Consider the following 16534-nt stretch of genomic DNA (forward strand, 5'->3'; position numbering starts at 1 on the left):
TGCTTCTGCAATAAGCATGTGCAAGGAGTGAAGTACTCTTCACTCACTATACTTCAGCATTACACTTTCCCTCTCATTCCTGCCACAATCCATTTTAACAGCCTTATTGTCCTGTTTATAAGAGATAGCAAAATTAATCTTAAATGCCATGTTCTGCCTGGGTAGTTAATATGTTAGCAATTATCTTAAAGTCTACAGAGCTACAGCTTAGCTCAGAGAGGAAGCACAGTGTTAGCTCACGTGCTCTTAGGAAGTGAGATTTCGAAGGTTCCTTTGCCCATCTTAACACTGCACAGGTGGGCTGGTGATTTAATGAACATCTGTCTTGTGATCACATGAATCTGTCCTCCATTTGATTTTCTGATGGGTGAGGTATGTTCTGGCATCTATTCTGATAGTTACTGATCAGAAGAGATGATGCCTAGCCAAATATTTGCTTTCCAGAAATGCCTGGAAGGGGTTGAATAAGAGTGAGCACAAGCATCAGGGACTGCATGGAGAGTCTCCCTTTGAGTTTCTTCTAATGACCTTGTAGCTTCTGCTCTTACCCGGTTCTTGGTGTCTGGCTACAGTGAAGTCCATGGCCACTAATCAGTGCGTTGCACAAACAAGGATTTACGATTTCCACTGATGTTTCTTCCTCCTTGGAGGTATGATTTATTCTAACTGGATCCTGACTGGGGATCTGTGTGGTGGTCCAAGGCTGAGATTCTGCTTCTCAGTCAGATACTCTTTTTTCACTTTTGCTCCAGGCTCTAACAGTGCTAGGACTAGGAATGTGGAGGGGTATATGTATGTATTACATTGTTAGTGATTGTGGATGCTATCAAGGCCACGAACAAAAATTGATAATGGTGGCCTAATATTTTTTGGGGGTTTGCCTGTTTGTGTGAGAGAATGTTGGCAATTTAAAAATTTAATTTAACATAATTTAATTTATTAAAATTAGAATATTCACCTTGTGCCTGACAGTAGCAATACTCTGGTGGAACATGACCCAAAAGCCATTCCTGGATAAAGCATGAGCACAGAGCACATGAAATGGGATGGTAGCTGCTGGCTGAGGTTCTACATTGTTTTGTCTTGTGATGGATGCTGTGAGAAGGCCAGGCAGTTTCATCAGTCCTGGATTCTGGATCCTAATCTTGGGAAACTCCATAAGATGACGTCCCAGTTTACACCTCATCTGTGTATTAGGCTACGTAGGATGGCAGGTCAGCTTGCCTGAAGAGCTCCTCTCTCCAGAGGCAGCTGGGCTTTTGCTCTGGGTGCCTGTTCAGCTTGACAGGAAGATGAATGAGAACATTTGTAAATTTTTGTCTCGTACAATGTATTCCCGGCTTACTTCCAGCCCTGATTTTGAAACTGGCATGTGACTGGTTCAGTTGAGTCTTCCCATGTCTTTCTAACATTCCTTTTCAATTTGGGCATATTGTTCTGCTTGGTGATAGTGGCTCTGATAATTGCATGAGTCAGCCATTTTGCGCAGTTTGGCAATATCCTGATCTATTGTTTTTTCAGCTCCTTGGACAACATTCCTGATTCTGTGGGTTGAAAAGCACTTCTAGGATTTTACAGAGTCCTTCCTGCTCTGCTCTTGTCCCTACCAAAGACTATAAATGCATATGGTGGAACTTATCTGAGAGAACTAAAAACATGCCTGTTTGCATTTCCTTTTCTTCCACATTCACTATCAGCTCTTTTCAGTTCTATCCTGCAGTCAAAAAAGCACAGAGCTACTGACCACAGCCCTGTTTACATTTATCTGTCAGATATAAGACAGTGCTGTGCCTTGACCTTGCCTTTGTTTCCTTCTCCTTCTCTTTCTTTCTATGATATTGTTAGTTTCTTGCACTTGTGAGTCCCTTTTCCTCACTCCACCACCCTCCATGATCCAGCATAATAGGCGGCTGCCCACAGAGAGGTGAAACGGTTGCTCAAGACTGTTTGTGCCCTTAATTATTAAAGAAGTGTTCCCTTGAACTAAGTAATTTGTGGTTATTAATTCATGCTATTAGGCTAGCTGTGAAGAAAGGATGTCTCTTTGTTGTTTTGCATTCGTTTGATTGGCACCTTATTTGAATGCAGGTTTTATCAAGTTTTATCTCAAGCTGAGTGACACAACTAATTATACCTGTTTTCACAAGCTTCAAGCTCCAGTCTGAAGGAGAGTGAGTACATAAAGCATCGGTGTCTTAATTCTTAGAGATAAATGTTTGGTTTCACAAAATGCTTGAGCACATGGGTTTGAAATATGACTTCTGCTAATAAAATTCACATCACGGGAAGACTCTGTGAGTAGTCAACAGTTTTCTGTGCCTGTTAAGGTTAGTAATCCAGAGAGAAGTGTAAGGGCCAGATCCACTGGGACACGTCCCAGCACAGAGGGAAGAGCTAAGCAATCATGGGATGTTTTGCGAGAGATGCTGTGTTCTTCCTTTTCTCTCCATGAATCTTGGAGGACCTAGGAGTCTGGGGTTACAGTGGCAGCTGGAAGGGAGATCTGAGAGCTCCAGGTTAAATGTGTCCATATAAAGCTGAAATAATAGTAGAGATGATTGTATGTAAGAAGTTAACTTCCTACACTGTCTGGTCAGGGGTCACTGGGGAATCTGGGTCAGGGAACTGCTTCTTAGAAGATGACCCAGGAAAATGTGCCTCCTACCTTAGACCACATCTAGGACTAAACCAGTATGTAAATCAACAGGAAAAGCTTTAACATCATAAAGGCTGCATTTTTGTCTATGCCTTTGTGCGAGATCATCTAATGGCAGGTGTTACCTAGTAAGGAGGATCGGTTCAGTCAATGCATGGATGACTCATCAGCACAGCAGGTCAGAAAGCTGAGGGCTGTAGATGGGCTTTAAGAAGAGCTGAGATAATGTTATGACCTATGAAAGCCTTTGCCTTGCTGTATAATCAGTAAGAGAAGGGTAATCAAAGCTTGTTCCTTGGGGCACCAGCTAATGATACTAATTAGCACCCAGACAAGACTGCTGAAAGCATTATACCCAGGCATGTGCTAATATAATTAGCTGATTGTCTGGAAGAAAGTGTTCCCCTTGCCTTCTCCCTCTCCTGCAAGATTATGCAAAGGAAAGGAAGGAGGGTTTTATGCTTGCTCATAAAATAAATGCCACTGTGGAGTAGTCCAGCATGGTGTGTCTGGGCAGCTTGTCTAGGAATGTGAATCTGTGATGAGGATTAAAGAGATCTCTCAAACTACTTCTCCAAGTTACATCTCAGTGCACTGTGGGACAAAGGTAGTGTTGTTAGGATTTTTTGGTCTGTTTGTACTCTTAGAAAACTGTTGCCAAGGCCATACTCAGGCTACAGCAATGATACTCAAGTGAAGTCACAGACCTGAACTTCTGGGAAGAGAGGTTTGTGTGGAAAACAGTTCCTGTTAGTTTCTATGGTGCAAGAGCATTGCTGCTCATAGCCAAAACCAGACAGTAGTACAGGCACTTGGCACCACCACATGCTCTCAGGAAACTCTGAAGATCAAAGAACACTCCCTCTGATGGGCTGTGGGGCTAGCTGCCTTTCCTAAGCAGGGCTCCTTGCAATGAATTCAGATTCGATGAAATCTAATGTCCTGACATTACAGTGACCACTTTAGCTCCAAGGAGCAAAACTCAGACAGAGGCACTGGAGTCTGGCAGTGACCAAGTGTTTTATCTTGTTGGCTTTCTATATCTAGGACACTGTTGGGTATGATTCCAAGTGATATATGTCTTCTTTTCCAGGCGCGTGTGTGTGTGTGTGTGACTAGGCAGAAAATATTCCTTCCATTGTTATATGGTAGAGAAGCAAAGAAAGACCAGTTTGAAAGAGAAATGTAAGGCAGAATATATTTTTCTTTTAACACTATACAAGTCCCTGCCTGGTCAGACCTCCACAGTACTCAGCATTCTGCCCAACAGAGTCAGAGCCAAGTTTTGCATCTGCATTCAGGGTTTCTCACTCCCTTTCCTCTCCCCTTTGCTTGCAAAGAAAAGAGAATCTGTTGTGTCTGGAAGCATGTGACATACAGGTTGGCTGGACCTACAGTGGGCAGAAGAAAGAGAGAAAGTTAGTTGTTCCTTGTAATTTCATAGGTCCTGCGTAAAAGCTGTCATGTTGGAAGAGTTCTCGGTCATCAGAATCACCTCCTGGTCAGCTCTTGAGGAGCTATTAGGTGGTCATCCTTTCTGGAAGGGGTGGATGGTGGGAAGTCCCCTCCTCTGCTCCTACACAGGACCACTGGTAATTTGCAGTTCTGGGCCAGGTCTTTTCAAGTTAGATAAAGCCAGTGTTTTGTGAGCAGACTTGGAAGCAAGAGGGAAGCAGCCTTGTGCCACCGGTTCCTTTAAGTGGATGGTGTTCCTGTCTCATGGTATATGAATATGCTGTGAAGCAGCCCTTCCTTTCATTTGCTTTAGGTTTGTGTCTGCCCCACTTACAGTGTGAGTCGCCTGCTTTTGGATTTGTCTTGGTGCACAAATCTGCCATCCCTGCTCCTCGGAGGGCAGTTGAGCCCATAGATCTCTTAGTAGGACTACAGTGAACACCTCCAGCATCTTCCCTGGGTGGCCCACTTAGACAAAGCTTAGCAGTCTGATGATAGTGCTTGTTCCACAAATATGAGCTGCTTCTTCCATCACCTGAGATTTTATAACCATACCCATCACAAGCAGTCATAAACAATGTCCCTGCAGGTATGTGACTCAGTGAGTGCCCATGGGACTGACTTTTACAGACTTCGAATTACCACACTGAGGGAATAGTTGTTCTCAAAGCCTGAGTAATTTGCTTAATGGACCCTATTTTTAAATGAAGGAGGGAGAGGTGACAGTGTTACTAGGAAGGAAGATAACTACCATCTTCACTGTGACACTGGGGGAGTTAAGCAAATTTCTTTCTTCCTAAGGTGGTTCTCCATCCTCAAGCAAAGGAAAGTCCACATTGCTGCTGCCAGTTTAAGGCCAGAGAAAAACACACATAAAGTGGAAGATCAAACACAAAATACTGCATTTTTGGTTTTTTGGGATCTGTAAAAAAGCTGGTAATGTGTCAAAAGCTGGAAGCTCACATCTTCTCAGATGTCTTCCCAAAGTGCTGAGTAACATATTTTGGAGTCGTGCATTTGGGAATGTGTGAGTTACCGTGTGCGGCAAAAAAAGTTCCTTCCCTTTCCTTATTCATGTTGCATACAGACACAACCACGTCATTCACATAAATCAGGCACAATTAGCCAGAGGGCTCAAATTTACAGTGTTTCTGATAAACCAGACACCTAAGAAATTCTGTGATGGGAAAAGGCTGCACTCTGCAAGAGCACAGCAGGTAACAGTAGCCTTGTGAACGATAGCCCAAAGCCTCAGCTTTCGCCCCAGTACCTGAACATCTCAGTGTCCTGAGGGAAACATCTGCGGAGCAATTATTATCTTGGAAAGAGCCATGGGAAAATAAAGCAGTCAGTAACACTTGAAAAGCGTCCCAGATTCCCACTGAAAGGCTTTGTCAGAGCTGTGAACCTTCACTTTATTTAGCTGTATGCATTTTTTTTTTTTTTTGGAGTGGGTAGTAAACCAAAAAAGTATCCTGTATGTTACTGTGGTGGGAAATCTCAGCCGTGATAACATTCAGCTCAAGGTTGTTATCTAGTGGGTTGTAACCTGCGGAATATGGGAATATTTCTCAAAGGAAAAGCAGGGCTTGTCACTTTGTGCTCTTTAGGAGCTTAACTGTTTGTGTGTGAGTAGGTCCCAGCTGGATGAGCCACTTAACACATAGAGGGACAACCACTGCTTCATGATGACATGCCGAGGGATTGGATATGTTCACCTCCTCTCTGCAGGACACAAATTTTATGTCACGACATTCCTCTTTTTTTTCCCCCAAGTTTTTCTTTTTATACAAGAGGAAGGGCAGATTGGGACCTTCAGTCTGCACAAACCTCTCTGTTTCTGTATCTGCTGACATATACAAACTAGCATGGCAGACCATTAAATACATGCCTATCACAGCAAGAGAAATGACAAGGCTGCCACTGAGCATGGGGTTTCCTAGCAGGACAAGCTGGATAACACAAACCCCAGATGCTGCTCCATGCTCTGGCATTCCTCCTGCTCATTGGTCTCATGCATCAGGGACAGGGTCACAGCTCCAGTTGTGTTGTGTACAGCCAGTACAGCGGTGGCGGAGAGACATGGGAGAGCCTCAGGGAGCCTTCAGAGGTACACTGAGCTGTGGAGGAACTTGTGTGTGCATGGGGAGGAAAAGTGTGGGGCACACCACCTGCTTACATGCAATCCCAAGTGGAAATGCCATGTGAGGTTGAGCAGTCGTGCTTGGCACTTGCCTGCAGAGGCTATCAAAGGGCTTTGTGCAGGAGACAGTATCACTCCCCCCATTTTCACAGATGGCACGATTGAAGCACAGGGCAGTGAAATAGCTTAGCTAAGGTCACCCAAGGAGGCAGTGGAGGAGATGGGAATAAAACCCAGGTTTCATGAATCACTAAACCACACTGCTTCCCCTTAGGGCTATGGATGTGTTATAATAGAGCAAGATCCAGATGTGGTTTTTAACTGTCATTCAATAATCTGTGTGATATTACTCTGCCTAAGAAAATATACAAATATGGACTCCCTGAAGGTTTGACTAGTTCAGGGGAGCTTGATTAAGCCTGTTTGTCATGACATTGTTAGACAGAACAGCATGTAAGAGAATGGGGGGCAATTCTCAAACACACTGCCAGGGCCTGTGGAGTTGTTGAGCCCTTTCTGTACCCAGAAGGATGCATAAGGATTTGAGAAACAGTCTCTGAAAACGAAGGAAGGAGCAGAGTCAGAGAAAAGAAGCTGGACCACGTCAGGAGGTAGGAGGAAAACAGATGCTTGGCAACAGATCTGTGATCAGATGTGTTGTTCCAGTGGCAGCCAATCCCCTTAGAAAGTTATTACTCTCCAGCTGTTAATCTCTGTTCCCTCCATTCCCTTCTCAACCCACCAACTCAGCTGCTTGTTAACTGCTCTAAAAAGCAACCCAGGCTGTTCTGAGGGAGCTGGGTTTGGAGCTGATTGCAGAGCTGCCTACACTGGCCATTTAGCAGAGGTGGTGGTGAGGAAGAGACAGGGCAAGGGGCCAGGGATGGCCAACTCTCCACCCAGGTCTGTTACATCTCAGCAGCTCATCTAGCTGCAGTCAGAGAAAGTGGTGTTAGATGGGTAAAAAAATATTACTCTGCATGTAAAACTCTTCATGCTTTGATATTAACAGGAAGCAGTGAATGGGCCAAACCCCCATAGCCTGAAGCCATGACTTAAGTTGATCTGTGTTCATAATTCTACCTCAAAGTTTGGGCTGAGGGGATGGGGAGAATGGAAGAATTGCATCCTTTCATCAAATTTCTTCATTAAAATTGGCCTCCACCCCACCCTGACAAACTGCAGGTGTTTTTCCGAAAAGGCCTGTTCTTGGCGTCAGATAATTGTGTATCATCTCCATTTTAGCTAAGAATAATAATGAGCTCCTTAACTTTTGGAGCTGGCCTATACAATTAGAAAGTTATATTTAAAAAACTGAAAAACTTGAAATCAAACACCGTCCTTTTTCTTATTTCTTCATGTTAAATAATTGTGATTTAAATTTTAATTCCTGGTTTCTATAGCAGAACTCATGCTTTTGAATGTTTGGTCTTAGAAATGCAGATTTCATACTGGCTTAAGATGGAAATATCATTCTTCCTTTTCCTCCCAGTAGGGTTACATGATGGTCTTGAGTAATGTTAAAAAAATACTACCCCATTTTAGGAGAGTAATGGAGATACCTTTGTGCCTGGGTGAACAGAACCATCCTCATCTAGTTCATAGACCACACAGTAAATCTGTGTCAGAAACAAGAGTCTCATCCTGATGTGGAGTATTTGTATTCAAGTCCCAGATGAAGTGATTTCTGAGGATACTGTGTTTTAAAAGCATTCAAGGGGCCTTGGTGATGAAAAGTGCCAGTCTAACCCACCAATGAGACTTTGTGCAACGCTCTGGGCTGTGTTGAGGGTCCAAAGTGGTGGAGAGGGGCTGATTTGGGGAAGAAGCAGTGCAAAATCATGGCTTTCACTCTGCAAGGCTCCAGTCCTGCCTCTGTAAACTAGGTAAGACAGCAGCTGTCATTTCTACTGATGGCAGCTCATACTCATTAGATACAGAACTAAAAAATAGCTTGATGTAAACCTAAAGTGGAAAGTGCCACTTTGATACTGGCATTAAACTTTCCTAATGATCTAGTCATATTAACCCCTCCTTTTTAAAATGAAAAAAACCCAAAGCTTCTTGTGTGGTCATGCTTATTTAAAAAGGCCACCAGGAGGCTACAGGAGAAAATTAAATCTTTCACTTCTCTGAAGACAGGCTCAGGAGCCATCTCACCATATTCTGGTTACTTAAAAAAGTGGGTTGGCTTACATATATGAAAATTTCTCTATAGCTGCTGGAGAGATATTAGCAACGCCAGAAGAGGATTTCTGCTGGTCTAACCAGGAAATCAAAATGAGAGAGTAAGATTTGTCTTCTGGAGTGGCTTTCTATCAGCCATACTAGTTTAGATCACCAGTTTAGCAGAGATACCTAAAATTTAGGTTTAGTAAGCTGAAGTCACAACCTGATGGTCATGTCACAGAGAGGGAAACTGCCTGACCAGGGGGAGAAAAATAAAGGCTGAAAAAGGAAGCAGAGAGCAGCCCCAGAGAAGGTAAAAAGAGACGGAAAGTTGAAGAGTTACAGACAAAAGACAGCACTTTTAAAACAAAGCCAGTTCAGAGGCTGTATTGCAATGTGTCCTTCAATATCAGGTTAGCTGTTCAGCGGCTGGCACTTTGCACCGTGTGAAAAGATCTCAGCTGAAGATCTTTGATAATCCGGCCAGCCGCAGTGTACTCGGGGACATTATTCCCATAAACCCAGCAGGCAACTGCAGGGAGAGGGAGGCAGAGCTTTCCCACTGCTGACAGACACCCTTGCTGCCTCCTGCTCCCACCCGTGGTGAGTCATGACTCTGGAGACACTGCCCTGGGCACTAGACAAATCCACAAACCGCTACAACGTGACATTATGGACAGGATGGAAGTGATGCTCTTCCCCTTGAGCCTCACGGAAGGAAACTTTGCCAGGATTATGGGATCTGCAGGTGCTGGGAGCATATGGTTGGGAGAGTGCCCTGGGGACGAAACACACGAAAGGTACACTGGATCTGAGTGATGGAGATGGTACACTCCAGGAGTCAGGACTGAAACTGGAAGCTTGCTGCATCTTACCTGCCACAGCCAGCATCTGGCTGCACATCTCTTTACAATCCAAATAAATTTTATATTGCAATAAATCCAACCTAGCCTGTCAGGTGTTTGCTTGCTCCTTAGCCGTTGATAACCAGAGCCCTTACTGCGATATCGTAATGCCTAATGCTCTGCCCACAGCCATGCTTGGCTGCAGTGCCCTGTAAAATCAGTTTGGGCTCAGCTCCTCAGCCTGTGGCAATTAGCCCGATTCCTCAGGAGACAGGTGGGGGGATGCTGCATGAGCGTATTTACAGAGGGATGGAAATATTAAACCTTCCCCCGCTTGTAAATTAAATGCACTGTTAAAACTCTGGTCAGATGCTCGCCCGACCACCCTGCCATCTCCTTTGATTTATCTCAGCAGCAGATGCAGGCCCACACTTCAGTGGTGAGCACTGCCAGTAACAAAGCAAATCTATTACTCACCCTCCGCTTTGCCCAGAAAAATAAAAACTCAAGTATGTGGACTCCTTTGGAGGGGAAGAAGGAGCATCATGGTTTCATGGTGTGATAGAAAAGCTCTTCATATTTGCTGAGCTCACACCTGACCTACGAACCTGAGGTTGAATGGGTTGTGTGGGATGGTAGCCAGCCGTCAACCAGCAAGCCCCAAAGAAGCTCACAGCCTGCTAGAGTGGGAACCCCACGCAGCTCTGGCTCTCATCTTCCCCGGCGGTGCCGGGTTGTCGGGTGTCACGTGGCGAGACATCTGTTCCTCCAACCACCCTCCTTCCTCTCCTGGCCAGCTGAAGGACCGTCTGCCACACTCGCTGATGGGATCTGTCCTCACTGTGCTAGCTGAGCACACATTTGGATAGAGACTTAAAAGAAGTCTGTGTCGTCTTTAAAAACTGGAAATGGAACTTAACTACTAGCTTTGTAAATGAGCTGCAAACCTACCTGTTGCTCACGTCCTGGGCATGCTGCAAGACAGTATTATATTGCCACAGTTGTTTGATTTACTCTATTTTTCTATTCTGTCTTCCCTTCTTTTCTCTGCATTCCCCACTCTTCCTTCTACTGCTTTTTATGTTGCAGAAATGAGTTAGGAAGCAGATTTACATGGTGTGAGATGTTAAGAGAGAACCTCATGCCACACTAGAATGGATACAGTGTCAGGGAGAAATGTGTATGCCTGTTTGAGATCACTTGCACAGGATGGCAACCACAGGATCGTGGGGATAGGAAAGCCTGATGTCTTGAATACTGCAGGAAAAACAGCCAGCCTTGATCCTCATTCTGGGAAACAACAGCTGCTGCCAGGATAATTTTATCCTCTTGCTTACACAAGAGAGAAGATCTATTTTACAAACATCCCGTGATCTCCTGGACCCATATATGTGGTCATTCCAGGTCAGAGTTGCATCACTGGAGTGGCAGGTCCATATTATGACCTGCTTTTTTGCTCTCTTCCAGCAGACTCTTCCTGCCTTGAATGCTCTGAGCCTAGGGACCATATTCTTCCCTCTCCTGATTGAGCTGGTTCTCACTGCATCCTCTTCCCAGAGTGTCTCAATGGCTTGTAGGACACTAGGAGAATTTTCCTCTATCATATTCCATCATATTCAGTATAGTGACTCACTTAACATTGAACAACAAACCATCATGGAAGAAAAAAACTGTTTTCCCTGCTTGCAGGATGCAAGGTGCTAGAGATAAGAAGGGATTCTCATGCCCTTATCAATTCTTATGCTGAAGTATTTGGCATTACAGTTCTTACTGTCTGCCTGAGTGCAAAGGAAGAAACAGAAATTAATTAAAAAGACAGAGATTTCCAAGCTCACTGTCTTTCCAAAGCAACTAGCTGCCCTGCTGCACTTGTAATCTGCACAGTTCCTCTGATTAACTTAGAAACACTTCCCAGATGAAAGTTTCTGTAATGAAAAAAAATGGAGAGAAAAATCTCAAAATTCTTCTTAATTTTTTTGGGGGGTGGCAAAAGAAGAAAACTCAAAATGCTTCATTTTATAATCAGGCACTTTGTTATTTTCTCATTTGTTTGTTTGTTTGAAATAACTTTCTGGCTCCACATTTTCTTTTGAAAACATTCAGAAGATAAAAAAAATTCCCAAGCCTTTCAGAGGAGCTAAAAATGAAAACTGTTGGCATTTCTGGAGAAGGAAATTGGCTTCAGAAAGGACAGAAAATGGCTTAAGGTTGAACAAAACTTTGTATTTCAAGAAACTAAATTCCCTTGAAAATGTAATTTCCTTCAGATTCTTCCAGCACCAAAATGTCTCCTTTTTATTTTTTTAACTCTTTCCTTGAAATTGCCAGTAAGTCCAATCACACATTTCTCTCTGAACTCTAATCACCGCACTGGAAGTTCTGTGTAGCACAGCCAAAAGCAAGAGCACTCCTGATTGCCTCCTGAGGCTGCCCTACAGAACTGAGGGTGCCCAGGAGGGTGACTTTCAAGACACGTTTTTATTTGGTTAGCAACGGTCACTTGGCATCTGTGCAATCAAAGTATTCCCATATTTAACACTGAGCTGTGAATGCTGACAATTGGTGGGTTAATCATTATGGAAATACTGACTGATTCTTGAGTGAAATGTCAGGTGGTGCCAAAAAACAGAGACCCGGGACAAAGGACAGAGAAATTCAGCTCTGACTAATGCTGCAGATAAAATGGCTGTTATACAAAAACGTGTCTTCCAGCACAACACTCGGGTCACAGCAACATCTGAACCACAAAGTCCACTCTCCTTTCCTGTGGAAAACAGCAAATGTCATTAGTTGTGATCTGATTTGAGCCAAAGTCTGGGGTTCTTAAAGCCTTCAACAGGGGACAACTTATAGCCCTGCTAACAAACTGTCCAGGCTGCTGGGGTTTATTTATATAGAAATTAGAGGGGAAAAAAAAGGGAGAAAAAAGAAAAGGCTTCAGAATTAGCTGTGATTGAACTTAGAAACTAGAAATTAGGATAGGGTTTCTAAGCAGCAGCGGGGAGGAGGTCTGGAGCAAGTCCACCATGGGTAGAGCACCAGTAAAAACTGGTATCAGGTTTTAAGATGATCTGCATCAGTCAATGAATGACACAAATGGCTGTGAAGGCAGAGGCCAGGCCTCTTGATTTAGCTCTCACTTTCTATAGTCCTGTTTATTGAGGGCTGAAGAACCAAAAATAGAGGCAATAGTCATAGCAGCCAATGCTTGCAGTCCCTCCCCAAAGTATTTAAAATAAAGTCTGCCATCTTCAACGATGATTCAGGATTTTGAAGGTTTCCAGTTTTGACAGCCCAATGTAACAGAAAGTAAAAAGAGCATGATTTCACACAGGATGGTTCTCTCTCAGTGCCAGTGAGCTGGATACACCAACAGGCCCTTTGGGAAATCTTGGTTCACCCATCAACTAATGCCCACAGATGTTTGCCATTTATCAGCTCTTTCAGTCTGGCCCAGGGCAGCAGAGGGTGGAACACACTCAGCAGCATTTTTTAGGGGGTGAGAAAGACAATTTACAGGCAAAGAAGTTCCAAATATTATTTTCCTGAGCTTAATGTTGGTTGCAAATGAATCTTAAAGGGTGGGGAGAACAATATGCAACATGAAATCAGGAGTGTGTTTCTGATCCTGTGGGACTGTGTGTATCTATTATTCACCAGCATTAACAATGGGATTCCCAACATCTAATTTTGACTTGTCTTCTAATTCAGGGGCAATTCAAGCTCTTTTTTTTTTTTTCAAATCACCAGCCATGGCAGGAGAGTGGCCATTGCTTAAGGGACAACTGTGAGGCACAGCTGGGATGGAGCTTGGATGTGATGCTACAGCACGTGGAAAGAGGCTGACAGCTCTGGATGGCAGTGCATCCTCTCTGTCATAGAGAGCATGCTTGGAGAGAGACAGATCTGTCCTTCAGCAGAGGGGGATCCTAAATGGCCAGCTAAGACTAGATGCTAAATTTTTAAATAGAGAAAGGGCAGTGTGATGAATCCCATCTGAATAGAATATGGTCATTAACACATCATTAAAAATGCCTAGCGTCTTACAAATGCAAACAATAAAATCCTTCTGGGAGTGTTAGTCTCCCCTTTCTCTTTAAATGCAGCCATACTTTTTTTAGTACATGTTGCCTTTTCAATACTCAGCCTGCTTCTCTTATTTTCCTTCACAGCTACTGCTGTTCCCCAGCTGGATGGGAGCAAGAAGTTTGCTCTCTGCGCTCTACAAGCAGTTGTGCATCCTTACCTTGTCCTCCATAAGGTTTTACTACTCAGGACCCAGTACAAAGCAAATCCTTCATACTCTGACTCTAGTGGCTCAGAAAGGACTACAGCTTATGGTGTCACAAAGGATAATGTCATCTGAGAGAAAGGTGCGTGCCTTGTCAGTTTGTACCGCTAGCCAGGAGGCACCTAAAAAGGAAGTCAGGAGACTAGGATCTGACATCAGAATAGGTCTCTGGGGAGCATGGGGAATCAAAGGGTAGCATGTTCATACTGGCTGCAGTGTTTGCAGGACAGCTGATATGTCTTGGTAGAGGGGAATGCTGTCATCCAGTTTGAAGTCACGGGTCTGGGCAAACTGTAGTGAGAAGTACCAAGTCAGGAATAATTAAATGAATTGGTTAGTAGCCTTGACTATCTATTCAAACTAATGAACCACAACGCAAAACACAGAGGGACTGTGACAGAAATAACATCCCTTTTATATAAAGCCAGTTCTACTACTAGAAAAAATTGTTATAGTGGTATTTCTCTTCCCACCAATTTCTCTTTGCATCCAGCTTCAGCTGGATAACTTTCCCTTAGAAAATATTTTCTGGGCAGCAAATCCTGGCAGAACTACCATAATCTCACCAATGTTAAAGAAAGAGGACGTGCAGAAGAGAGGTCCTGCAACAGTCCAGGGAAGAGCTCACTCATGTTTCAGACAACGACTGGAAGAGCTCAGCTTGTTGAATTTAGTTAAATGATGGCTGAAAATGGTAGGACTGGCTGCCACAGATACGTCAGGGGCCTAAGCACTGGGAAGGAAAGAGAGCTGTTTAACTCAAGTACAATGTTGGCACAAGAACAGCTGGGTACAGGCTGCCCATGAATGCATCTAGACAATGGGAATAGACAGAAAACAGCAATACAAAAGTGAAAAAAAAAAAAGAAATCAAGTCATTTTCAGATTATAAAGTCATAGAAATGGAGCTGAGAAAGGCCTCCAGAGACCTGCTCATTTTGGGCTTTTTAACCTTTGGTAACATGACAATCTCTCCTAAAAGAGAAAAGTCAGAGACCATTTTGTCAGTGTGGCCACAATAGTTCTCATTCACAGTTTACTAAAAAGAAGGCTGTCCCCTGCATGTTCCTCTTATTATTTTCCCCATTTGGCTGTATGTTTTCATATGAGAATATTAAATATTAAAATTAATAATTTGCAGTAATTTCACAGCCCTTCAATCTGACAGTGCTTCATGCATAATTGGGTGAGAAATATTGCTGGAGCAATCCTCCGCTCCAAAGTCCTGTCACAAGCAGCTAAAGCATCCCTCACTCTTGATACACTCACAAGAAGAGTTGTATGGATGTGGTTGCTGCTAACAGCAGGACTCAGAATTTATGATTTCTTCTAGCATCAGGCTTGAAGGAATATGAGACCTATGAGTGCGATGGTGGCAGTGATTGAGAGCTTTCAGCCAGCCCCACCACTAAGCAAAAGGGACATGACATGACAGATGGTTAGGCCAGGGATGTTTCCCTGGAGCAGTCTCAGCTGGCTGTCAGGGGCTGCATGAAAGACCCACGCAAGAGCCCCGAGAAGGTGGCAGCTGACCCTGAGGGGCCATCAGGGTCTGTGGGGCAGTGGGTAAGTTTGGGGGAACCACAGCTGCCACCTCTTCTGAGCCCCAGGCAACAGGAGCAGCTAAGCTCATCCCTGGCTCCCAGTCCCAGCTCTGCTGCTCCCCATCCCCATGCTCCTGTCTCAGGACTGTGGTAGCAACAGCAAATTTCCCCATGCTGCTGAGAAGCTTTGAGCCCCTGTTGGGATGCTCTGGCTTTGTATGACCTTCCCTGTGCCTCTTTCCTCCTTTTACCTGCTTGCCTTAGCTGTTTAGTGGTCATCCTCTTCCAGAGCTGGGACTGGTTTTGGCAGTGGGTAAAAGAGTGCCCAATAACAGCCAAGTCCTCCATCCATTTGGAGACTAGAGGTGCTACTTTCCTACAAATAAATATCAGAAGGAGCTTTTTTTGGCTTCACATCTCTGCCTCTGCACAGGAACCTGTGTCACCAGTGGCTCTCCAGACGGGGGTGAGCTAAAGTGTCAAGTCCTTATATTTCAAATAGCCACATATACATTCTTTCCACAGGCTGTGAAAATACCCCCAAAAAGCTCTTCTGGGGCTTAGAGCATTACTGTTCCAGTCTACACTGTCATTTAGTTCCCTGGGTAGTAGAGAAATTGGGAGTGGAGAATGCCAGATCCAGCTTTACTTTGGCCATACAAATGTATTACTGAGTAGTGAAAAGTCAGGGAAAAGCATAAATCTCACTGCTGCACTCCAGTGCTCAGGGAGTTTTTCAAGTCCCTCTGGAATCCAGAGGCAGTTTTCAGTTTGGAATTCTAAATGTACTTTACTGATGGGGCCAAATCAAGTCTTAACACAAGGCCATGGAAGTCAGGGGAGTTTAATTAGGAATGCGTTAGGAATTGCATCTCTGCTTTAGGGGCTATATATTAGGGAAGCTGCTGAGCCAGTCTGCCTTTATAAAATATCAGCAGTAATAAAGAACAAGCCTTGTACCAGTGTGCTTTCACTCCTCACCCTGAGATTATCAGATCACCGCAGACACCAAATCACTCCTGCAAGACAACAGTAAAAATGTTTTACTCTGCTCTGCTGTCTGCTATGGTGTATCACAAAACTCCTGCAGACCATTCCTGTAACTTTAGCACTTTCACCTCCTAATTAGCAAAGTGGTATTTTCTCCATTTCACTCACGAAACAGAGCATAAGATTGAACTATATGTATTCACAATGCTGCACCTCCAGAACCTACTCACTTACGCACAAAGTGAGGGTCCGAATAACCCACAGAAAACCCTCAAGAGGGAAGTCAAAACTGTAGATGGAGGAATGCACTGGGGATTTATACTGCTGCACCGCATCGACTTCTGCATGTGCCAAGTGGGTGTGGATACTTTAAAATGTGTGCATACATGATTTACTCATTCAAGGTCGTAATGACAGCTCTTGCAAAGCCTGAAAGAAGGA

Source organism: Athene noctua, chromosome 7 (assembly GCF_965140245.1).
Source record: "Athene noctua chromosome 7, bAthNoc1.hap1.1, whole genome shotgun sequence".
NCBI classification, from domain to species: domain Eukaryota; kingdom Metazoa; phylum Chordata; class Aves; order Strigiformes; family Strigidae; genus Athene; species Athene noctua.